Source organism: Lactuca serriola, chromosome 1 (genome assembly GCF_051521515.1).
Source record: "Lactuca serriola cultivar US96UC23 chromosome 1, Lser_US96UC23_V15, whole genome shotgun sequence".
Taxonomy (NCBI): Eukaryota; Viridiplantae; Streptophyta; class Magnoliopsida; order Asterales; family Asteraceae; genus Lactuca; species Lactuca serriola.
In genome coordinates this window covers 92,441,991-92,453,056 of record NC_136408.1, presented here as the reverse complement: position 1 = coordinate 92,453,056, position 11,066 = coordinate 92,441,991, and positions in this window count along the sequence as shown.

Here is an 11,066-nt window from a genome sequence, read left to right as displayed (position 1 = left end):
GTACAAACGATCTAGCACGTAAAGTTACAACCTTTACTTGCTTGCATGGGAATTTAAGTTCAAAAGGTCCTAAAACAAACTCTCACAGTGCATGGGGCCTTTCTTGAGTGCAAAAGCCACTCCTTTCAGCCTTGTAACCCCTCAAAGGATCTAGATCCGCAACATCAACCTCAAACCATGCTTGTAATCATGGTTGGTGACCAAAATGACTTAGAAAAAGCCCTAAAACTCCACAAAATGGGGTCTATCAAAAGAGCACATAAGGTATAGACTTTATACCTTCTGAAGTCAGCAAATGATGCTCAAAACTGAATCCTTTTAGCCTCCTCTCGATCCTTCAAGCTTTCCTTCCTTCCTTGGATCACAAAAGCACCAAAATTACTCCAAAGGCCTTAGATTGCTTCAATAACGGCTAGGGTTTGATATAGGAGTCTTCTGGGAGCAAATGGAACTAAGGAGGCCGAGTTAAGTTGTTTAATAAGGTGCAAATCCTGGGATTAGGGTTTTTGCCCAAACAGGGTCTACTCGTCGAGTCTGGGGCTCGACTCGCTGAGTCCAAAACTTAAACTCCGTGCCTCATCCCGCTTCTACTCGGCGAGTTGGTCCTTCAACTCACAGAGTCCAAGTCCAATTTGCAAAAATATAAAAAATTTAATAAAAACTACACGTACCAAGAACCAGGTGCTACATTTTCATTGTCTTTTCAGATTCTATCTTGTAACATACATGTTTAATTTTATATGTTAATATTTTCATTGATGAACATACAGATGAAGCAAAACATGTAGAAGACGAAATTCAGTTCATTGATGAAGATGAGAGGTTAATAATTATTTTAGTGAAGGTAATAAATTCAATTCAAGATATTGAAATTCTTACAGAATATTAAAATTCTTTCAGAATAAAATTTATAAAATTCTTACAAAATAATATTTTTATCATTTTTATATTCCTTAACAGTTTTTTGGTTATTTCATACAAAAATATTTAATCATGTATTTGTTATGTTTAAATAGGACAACCACATGTTACACATGATTTCGTTTCTCCGGGTGGCACCATGTATTGGACCCCGATTGTTTCAGACGATATCAAACCAAAAGTTACCTCAAAATTTGATTCATATGGTGAAGCAGTAACAATGTATAGAAGCTTTTCATTAGAATCTTGTTTTGATGTTAGGCATGGAAGAGTAAAAAAAACGACATACGACATTATTACAAATAGACATCTGGTATGCAATCAGGAAGGTAATCCAAATACTAGTAAAGTAGATACTCTGGACAATTAGCATAATAATACTCAAAGAAGGAAAGATTTATTTAGGAGGGATTGTAAAGTGAAAGTTGTTTTAGATATAATTCCCGGTACTCATAAATATGTTGTGAGTGATTTTGTCGAGAAACATAATCACGAGTTGTTTAGCAAGGTTAATATGTACTTATCTCATACAAGGAGAAAACTTGATTATTCCCATGAAATTTTCATTAATAATTTCTCAAAACAAAATATTGGTCCTGTAATAGCACATAGACTGTATAGTGCTCTACAGGGCGGTCGTTCGGTTCGAGGTGGATTGGTTTCGGATTTCAAGAATGCTAGAAGAAATCTTAATTGTTACATAGGTGGGAGGGACACGAAATTCCTTGTTGACACAATGAATTACAGGAAGAAAAATGTCTCAACATTTACGTTTGAGTATAAAGTGTTGAGCAAGAGACTAAATGCTCTATTCTGGGCTGATGAAACAGCAAAGTATAACTACAATTCTTTCGGAGACGTTTTATCACTCGGTGCGACATTCAGCATGAATGAGTATTTCTAACCTTTAATACTTTTACAAATAAATTTCATTGTTTTCAGTTATGTAAACTAATATTTTCTTTTTAAAATAGGTACGATATGGTTTTTGTTCCATTCATTGGCATTGATAACCATAAAAAATGTGTAACATTTGGTGCTGAACTTTGAAGTAAAGAAGATGGAGTTTCTTATGAACGGTTGCTTAGAGCTTTCTTGAAAGCTTTTAGAAAACAACCTAAATTGGTTATATCTTAACAAGATCTAGCTTTGAAAAAAGCTATAGATAACGTTATTCCGTTGGCACATCGTAGGTTATGTATGTGACATATAACAAAGAAGTTGCCAAATAAGGTATGCATACAAAGAATATTATCCTTATGTTTTGTCAAGATTCTAGAATAATTTTATCGTATTCTAACAAAATATTAAATTAAAACTAACATCTTGTTTTTCTTCGTACATAACATTTATTGAAACAAACATCAAGTGCTTTAAATTTATTATTTACTCATCCTCGTTAAATTTCAATTTATACAGATGTTATCAATCGAAGATCCAGCTACCAATCAAATTTTTCGAAAGCGTTTTCACTCTATAATGTGGAATTCTAAGTTGGAACCACATGACTTTGAGAATTTATGGCATATGATGTTAGAGGAGTTCAAGATTATAGATAACATTTGGATGAAAACCATGTATGGTTTGCGAAGATTATGGATCCCTTCATATTTCAAGCACATTCCAATGTCTAGTCTTATGCAAACTACATCATTGTCTGAAAGTCAGAAATGGTTATTTCAAACCACCACACTAACCGGTTCTTATCTTATCATGTTTATGATGACATTTGATTTAGTCATGGAATGACAAAGACATAATCAAATTCTCAATGACTTTAATATTGCCACCACTTTTCCTAAATTCATCACCCGTAGTCCGAACGAACCTCATGCTTCAAAGGTATATATGTGCCAGATTTTTTATCAGGTTCAGAAAGAGATATCAAGATTTGAAGATAAGTGTTTCCAAAAGAATGTGATATCTTCCAACGGTGTTGACACAATTATTGTTTTGGAGAAAGAAAACAACATAACCACTAGGCAAAGAAATGATATCGTTGTTGATGACAAATATGAGGAATACAATTACGATTGTCTTATAAGGGATACCGAATACACGATATATTTTTTTCTCATTAATTATCATTTCATCATTTCAATTTAAATGCTAAATATTTACAACTTAGACATTCTCACTATTGATCTTATATATTCCAGGTCACACACTTAACCAAAGATGGTTCGTTCAAATGTACTTGTGTTAGGCGTGTCAAACCCAAAAAATAAAGGGGTATGATATACTCCAAAATAATCCCACTATGTTGCAATAAAAGGTAGTACAAGGCAAGCAGGGTTGATCCACAGAGACACAGGATAATTAGTCTATACCTCTTTGTGCAAGGTACTATGGTCACCAACAATAATAATGGGGGTTTAGAATGCAATGACTAAACAAACAAATTTAAAACACTAGTAGACAACTAGACGGATGAATTAAGTTCAGATTTTGTAAGGACTCCAACTCCATGTATGACAATTTAGCAATGTGACTCAAAGGTGACACAATATTCGTTCAATTCTATCTAAGTTGGTACTTGAAAGTGCTAATAAGCTCTAACACTCCCCATTCACCACATTAATTAACCAAAACAAGCTCTTTGATTAACCCTAACCTTATTAACCTAATCTAAACAAGCTCTTAGGATTAGATTATAAGATTGCATGAAGCTTTATGTGAATGTTCCCAACAACACCCAATACTCCTCATAAGCTCGGGGGTGTAAAAATGTATGAATAAGATTTACACTAAATTCATTCAATAGAGATCAATTTAATGCTTGTTACTTGTTCAATTTCACAAAACAATTACGGATTTTGTAAAAGACATAACTTGAATGACCTAACCCTAATTCAAATGGACAATAAGAATCACAATTAGAATCAAACATTTGATTGATGAAAAATCAAATTCATTACATAGAAATTAAGAGCAAACATCATGTCATATGATTGAATTCACTAACAAAAAGTCAAAACATGAAATTGGAGAAGTTAGGGTTCTAGCCACACATGGCTAGAACAAGATCACAAGTCTAAAAGATGAAATTAAGTGTAATTACAACTTACAAAAACAAGAATTAATGTTTCCAAATGATTAACGGACAAACCCTTGCAAAAACCATCGAGTTCTCCTCTCTAATGCTGCTCTGATATGTTGTGTGTGTAAAAATGACCCTCAACCAGTAATATGAATGATAGGAAAAACTGCCAAAAGTTGGTTTTTGGGTCGAACATGACCTGTGTTAAAATAGGCTAAACTGACACCGGTCGTGTTCAGCGACACGCCTCGTGTTGATTTGCACTAAACTGACACGCCCCGTGTTCAGCATGGTCAACAGCTCCCATTTTGGTCAACCACGCCGTGTGCCCACTTTTCAGTGTAAATTCAACACGCCCTGTGTTCCCCTCTGACTCCAAATCCAAACTTGATTTTTCCAACTCTTTCGTTCTTCGCCCGATCATCTTGAAATCTTCACCAATGCTTCCCGACACTTCTCAAAGCGCGTTCCAACCTCTGGTTTACCTAAAAAGGACATGAAAATGTGCAAATAAGGTTGTTCTTGAGACTAGCATAAAATGTGATTAAATTCAAGACAAATGAAGGAAAATTATGCTAAATAGATGCATGAAATGGGACTAAAAGGTGTGCAAAAAGGTGCACAAATTGCACCTAACAAATCTCCCCAAGCTTAGACATTTCTTGTCTTCAAGAAAGAACAAGAACCGGACAAACAGGACGTTTTCTAGATGGCAAAAAGAAATATAGAACAAATAGGGATATAAAGATCCTAAAAGCTAAGAATGAATGCATGCAATGAAGACCATGAAAAAGAAACATATGTACAAAAGATACTTAAGGAAAACAGATGAACCAAAGAAAAAATTTAAGAACACAAGTAATATTTTTTATTTATTTTTATAAATATGGATATATACGATCAGAATTTATATCAATAGGGCTCCAATCATTAATACCTAGGCGACCATCCTGCTACCTTCCACATATCACAGACTCCCAAAGTGAGGAAGACCACGAAACGGGGTAATCCAATAATCCAACCATAGTTTTATTTAAACTTCATACGTTAATTAGCTTTTGCGAGCGAAAATAACACAGTTCGGGATCTCATGTCCTTAAGACTAGATAGTCAAGAATCAGAATCGAGGCATCCTTAAGAACCCGTCACGGCGAATCAACTTTTGTTGAAATAGTGAGCCCACCCGAAGGGGCCCAGCTCCTATGCTTTCATGTTTTCGAGAGCCACAAGTATCATATCACACAGTTCTTCATTCGCAAGACTTGACTTTGAGGCGGCTTTTGATTTTGATTGAACTTGGATTTGTATCTTCATTTTGAACTTTGAATTCTTCAATCAACTTTTGAATTTCTGAAAGTTTCTTCGTTTTGGCACTTGAAATTCTGATTGGGATACTGGTTTTGACAGTTGTACCCTTTCTTCTTTCTTGACTGTGTGGATCTGATACTTAAGCTCTCTGTTACCGCGAGGGTAACGCGTGTCAACAAATAGGTTCGTGTTTTGTGGGTTCAGAGTTGCCGATAAAGATTCTTTTTAAACATTTAGAAGAAAATCATCCTAACGCTGTTATTACCGCCCACAAAAACGTTTCAGTATTTCATTTTTTTTATTATCTAAGGCTGGGGTCTTGAATTACGGTGTTTGGGTCCCCTAGTTATAATAGCTGATTCTACACTTCCAGCAACTATCCGGTCACTTCATATATATATATATATATATATATATATATATATATATATATATATGTATATATATATATATATATATGTATATATATATATATATATATATATATATATATTAAAACAATGCATGCATGAATATGAAATATGAAAATGCACCTAATGTACAACTCTACCCCTCCCCAAGCTTAAAGATAAACATCGTCCCCGATGCTTGGAGAGGGCGGAACAACCTATCTAATCACCGGAAGGTGGGGGGGATGGTATTCGGGTTGGGTAAGAGTGTAAAACAGTCACAAGTGCACACATATTGAATTTTAAAACAAAATATGAACGATTAAAGATATGGAAAGAATTTACCAAATCGTTCTTGGAGCCTTGCAGTTGGTGGTGAGAACCTCCTCTTCAACCTCCCCAAGCTATCCGTGAAATATTTTTGGAGCCCGAGAGTCATTTTCTAGGCAAAAACAAGTTTAAAACCATTTGGGACATTAAAGTTTTGAAATTTACCAAAGACTAGAAAGTTTTAAAAGAAAAGACAAAAATATCCCCGGGTTGCCTCCCGATTAGCCGCCCTTTTTTAAAGTCGTTAGCTCAACATGACCCCTGAATATGCATAAATCTAAGTATGTGGGGCTCTCCAACTCACTAAACTTTTCTCCATCTCCATCAATGGAACACTTATCATGTAATTGACTTTCTTTTTGCGTGGGAACCATGTTGGACTTAGACCCTTAATGACACTAATTGTCCAGCCGATACCTTTCTTGTACTTGTCTAGTAAGGTGGTAAAATCTTCCTTCTTTGATAAGGTGGTCGATTTGATGACCGGTTGGGTGTCGACCTTCTCGGGGTACATATCATTTGAAGGGTCAAGCAAATTTATCGTTTTTGTCTCTTGTGGTTGGTCTACTAGTGAAAGGAGTTTCTCATTGGTAGTGGGTGGCTCAGGCTCTTTTTTGTCAACCTCCAACACCTCCTCTACAACTTCCATATCAACATTCTTAATTTATACTTCTTCCTTGACAACCTTCTCCACTTCTACTTCTTCCTCCTCTTCCCCATCTTCCAATTGCAATCTTGGGCCATCAATATTTTTCCCATCGTTCAAGGTGATGGAAGAAACGGTATGCATTGGGTCCTCCTCCGTCTGCAATGGTAGTTTTCCCTGAGTTTCCAATATACTCACAGATTGAGTAAGTTGTGAAATTTGTTGCTCTAAGCTTTTGAGGCTAGCTTTGGTTGTTTCTTGGAAGATCTTGATAGTAGTGGCAATGCTTTTAACAATGTCTTCCAAGGACATGCTCGACGTTTCAGGTTGTTGGGGAGGTGGAGAATATAGTTGTTGGAACTGTGGAGTTAGTTGGTATTGGTTATTTCCCCAAGCTTGGTATGGGTTGTGGCATTGGTTGTTTCCCCAAGCTTGGTTGTTTTCCCACCATTGATCATGTTGAGGTTGATCATAACACCATTGGTTTGGCCAGTAGTAGCTTCCCATTTCTTGCACTTGTTCCCATTCTTCTTATAGATATGGACACATATCAGAATGATGTCCATTTTGAGTGCAAAAATCGCAAGGAATAGATATGGAATGCGTACTTTGGTCATTTCCAATCATCATAACTAACTGACCTAGCTCAAAAAGTTGGTCTTCTATGTAAGGAGTATTCATTTCTGAGCGACACTTTTTTTCTGTTTTTTTTATTTTTTGCTTTTTTATAGAGATGTACCTGCTCATAAAAATCTAGGCATAAACAATTAGTAGCACCGTGTCCCCGGCAACGGCGCCAATTTGTTAGGCGTGTCAAACCCAACAAATAAAGGGATATGATATACTCCAAAATAATCCCACTATATTGCACTAAAAGGTAGTACAAGGCAAGTATGGTCGATCCACAGAGACACGGGATAATTAGTCTACACTATACCTCTTTGTGCAAGGTACTATGGTCACCAACAGTAATAATGGGGGTTTAGAATGCAATGACTAAACAAACAAATTTAAAACACAAGTAGACAACTAGACGAATGAATTAATTTCAGATTTTGTAAGGACTCCAACTCCATGTATGGCAATTTAGCAATGTGACTCAAAGGTGACACAATATTCGTTCAATTCTATCTAAGTTGGTACTTGAAAGTGCTAATAAGCTCTAACACTTCCCATTCACCACATTAATTAACCAAAACAAGCTCTTTGATTAACCCTAACCTTATTAACCTAATCTAAACAAGCTCTTAGAGTTAGATTATAAGATTACATGAAGCTTTATGTGAATGTTCCCAACAACACCTAATACTCCTCATAAGCTCGGGGGTGTAAAAGTGTATGAATAAGATTTACACTAAATTCATTCAATAGAGATCAATTTAATGCTTGTTACTTGTTCAATTTCACAAAACAATTACGGATTTTGTAAAAGACATAACTTGAATGACCTAACCCAAATTCAAATGGCCAATAAGAATCACAATTAGAATCTAACATTTGATTGAAGCAAAATCAAATTCATTAGATAGAAATAAAGAGAAAACATCATGTCATATGATTGAAGTCACTACCAAGATGTCAAAATATGAAATTGGAGAAGTTAGGGTTCTAGCCACACATGGCTAGAACAAGATCAGAAGTCTAAAAGATGAAATTAAGTGTAATTACAACTTACAAAAACAAGAATTAATGTTTCCAAATGATTAACAGTCAAACCCTTGCAAAAACCTTCAAATTCTCCTCTCCAATGGTGCTCTGATATGTTGTGTGTGTGTAAAAATGACCCTCAACCCGTAATATGAAAGATAGGGAAAACTGCCAAAAGTTGGTTTTTGGGTCGAACACGGCCAGTGTTAAAATAGGCGAAACTGACACGGGTCATGTTCAGCAACACGCCCCGTGTTGATTTGCACTAAACTGACATGCCCAGTTTTCAGTATGATCAACAGCTCCCATTTTGGTCTAACACGCCCCGTGCCCACTTTTCAGTGTAAATTCAACACGCCCCGTGTTCCCCTCTGACTCCGAATCCAAAATTGATTTTTCCAACTTTTTCGTTCTTCGCCCAATCATCCCGAAATCTTCACCAATGCTTCCCGACACTTCTCAAAGCGCATTCCAACCTCCGGTTTACCTGAAAAGGACATGAAAATGTGCAAATAAGGTTGTTCTAGAGACTAACATAAAATGTGATTAAATTCAAGACAACTGAAGGACAATTCTGCTAAATAGATGCATGAAATGGGACTAAAAGGTGTGCAAAAAGGTGCACAAATTACACCTAACAACTTGTATGCATTTTGAACATGTCGGGATCTTATGCAAATACATATTCTGCGTGTTTATGTTTTATAGCATCGAACAAATCCCTAAATAGTACATTTTGAAACGTTGGCGTAAGGATGTTATTCCAACAGAATTACTAAAAAGACGCCTTACTAATTCTTTTGATGATTCGAATTTCGACATGACGGCTATTGATATTTTTTCAACTATTGACCGTTGTGTGTCTTTTTTGAGTCATGATGCAGATAAGTTAAAGTTATACCTTGATGAGCAGATTAAGTTGAAAAAAATTCATAGACGATTGTCCAAATCATGATAGACCGAACATAACAGAACATTTTAACAAGCTTCTAGGCGTGGTAGTTCATGATGTAGTGTCTGATGCTAGTGACATTCAAAATCCTTCTGATATTCGTAAAAAAAGATAGGACAGTCATGGGAAAAGATTAAAATCTAGAAAGGGGATGCTTGAGAAAGAAAGCTCGAAACATTAGAGAAAGTGTGCTACATGTGAACAGATGGTTCATCATGACAAAATAAATTGTCCTTTAAAGAACCAGGCCCAGTCCAAACGGTGGGCAACTCGGGCGGTCGCCTAGGGCCCATGTTTCTATATGGCCAAAAATTCCTAGAATATATGGTATATATATATATATATATATATATATATATATATATATATATATATAGAGAGAGAGAGAGAGAGAGAGAGAGAGAGAAATCAACGTATCTTAAAAACGCTAGAAAAATATTTTTCTTTAAATTAGTTGTTTTTGTAATGTTGTAGCCATATTTTTACTTTTTAATATTAATAGTGAATTTTATAACGGTTTGTCTATTTTCAACTTTGGGGCCAAAATTTTCTTTTCACCCTAGGCCCACTATATCTTTGGACCGGCCATGTAAAGAACGTCCAGAATTAGTTTTTTTATGTTACTAAAATGACATTTCATTTTAATTTGGTCGTTTCACATTCAATGTTATCTTTTATGTCGTTTAATAAAGTATTCTCCTTGATTGTTCGTTAAGAATCACAATTATTGTTATTGATGATGCCATTGTCAATTAATCTAACAATATTTCTGTTTTTTTATTTCTTAAGAATTATGACATAACTAAATACAAATATTCATTCCATCAATTCTATACATTCATTCTTTTCATGACTTATAGTAAGTTATACAACTCTTTTCAACCATTTTAATAATGATTTTCATTTTATCATAATGTTTTATTATTTTCTATAGTATATAAACAATGTGTAGAATTTATTTCGACATCATATACTATCATTTACATACAAGTATTCACTTCTCAAAGACTACATATTTCATAAACATATTTATTCCAATAGAATTTTCTATTGTTTTTTTCTGAATACTACATTTATATACACATATTTCATTTCAAAAAGACTACATCATACTGAAAGGTACATTTTTCATCTACATCCAACTAATAGAAAATAAGAAAACTATAACATATTTTAGTATAATAATAGCAATAAAAAATATTCTATCAGCAAGAGAAATCTATCAAAAACAGTCCAATCACCCAACAATATCTGACCATATAATTACAAAAAACACATCAACACATCCATTATTCACTTTAACCGGGAATTATATCTAAGGGTTATCTAAAACAACTTAATAATTCAATACTAACTTTTTTCAGAAGCATCGCATTAAAACATAGTATTTAAATATTAATCATTCTAACAGAATTGCTTTTTCACAACACACCACATCATCATTCCAGAAAATAAAGAATGCATCAACACAACCATTAGATCAAAACAAACTATCGATTATAAGATATAAGTTGAAATATTGATAACAATGATTCAAAACTTCTAAAAGACAAAGTATTTTATCTAAAATCTAACATAAACCAAATATATGTTTAAACAACCGCAAAAGAAAAAGTTCAACTACTTTCATGTCAATATTTATCTTCAAAAAAACAAAACTAGCACTTCAAATGCTTAGCGACGAACCCTTGCTTTTCTCTTTTTCTTCCTATTTTTCAGCTGATTGTTGAAGAAGCATATTTTGTTCCAAAATATCGAGCTTGCGAAACACTTCAAAATCTTTAACTATCATACTCTTATACTTGCTGAAGTCAGTTGTGAACATTCTTGCCA